Genomic DNA, 1,156 nt, shown 5'->3' with positions numbered 1-1,156 from the left:
AGATGTTCAGTTTCAGTTTGTGTCAGTTTAGGTAGGTTGTGTTTTTCTAAGTATTTGTCCATTTCCTCTAGATTTTCATATTTGTTTGAGTATAGTTTAAAAAAAAATCCACCATCTGCCCTGGCAGGAGAAAGATGAGCAGTTTCCTCCCTTGGGATGTATTTTCTTTCTGCAAACATACTGGAGTGCCAGGTCTGGGTTGGTTCCAACTCTATGGCAATGAGGGTTTTTTGTTTGTTATTAAAGTAATAAAACAGAGACCTAGCTAGAGAAAGATAGATTGTGCAAAAGACCAAGTGAAAATGAAAGAAAAGGTAAAAGGACGAAAAGACCTCCAGATTGATAGAGGTGATGCCAAATCTTTCAGCATGACATCAGCAGAAAAGGAGAGAAAAGTGGGCAATGAGATTTCCTTTTTCTGCTTCTCTTTTTTTTTCTTCAGTAGCTTTAGGTTTTAGTTTGTTTTGTTTTTTTCTAGATTCTCAAGGTATAAATTTAGGCTATTGGTTTGAAATCTTTCTTCTTTTAAATACAGATGTTTACAGATGCAAATTTCTATCTGTGCAAGTCTTCAGTGCCTCTAATAATTTTTTTGTGCTACGTTCTTATTAATTTCTAGGAATTTTCTGATTTTCCTTGAGAGTCCTTCTTTGTTTGACTCCTTTGTTGTTAATAGTGTATTATTTAATGTTTACATACTTATGAATTTCTTACCTTTCTTTCTATTATGAGGAAAATTATTATGGTTCGTGAAGATACTTTGTATCTTGAAGTTTCCAAAGTGTTTATTTGCCCTTTACTTTTATCATTGATTTAATTTATGCATTTTGGATCTCATTTATAGGTACAAGCATATTTATGATTATTGCATATTCTTGATTAATTGACTTTTTTGGCATTGCCTAATGTTCTTTGTCTCTTGTAAACAACTTTGACTTGAAATCTTTTTGTCTGATGTTATAAAGCTATCTCAGCTCTCATTAGTTATTTGTAGGAAATACATTTTCCCTTCCAATCTTTAACTTTCAACACATTTCTTTCTTTGGAAAAGTAGATTTTTTGTAGAGAGAGTGTAAGGTTTTGTTAGGTACCATTGGGTTAACTACAACTCACAGCAACCCTATGAAAAACAGATTTTAATCTTATACAGATTTCT

Source organism: Elephantulus edwardii, unplaced genomic scaffold, assembly GCF_000299155.1.
Source record: "Elephantulus edwardii isolate Elephantulus edwardi_28Jun2011 unplaced genomic scaffold, EleEdw1.0 scaffold00026, whole genome shotgun sequence".
NCBI classification, from domain to species: Eukaryota; Metazoa; Chordata; class Mammalia; order Macroscelidea; family Macroscelididae; genus Elephantulus; species Elephantulus edwardii.
This window is presented reverse-complemented; position numbering follows the sequence as displayed.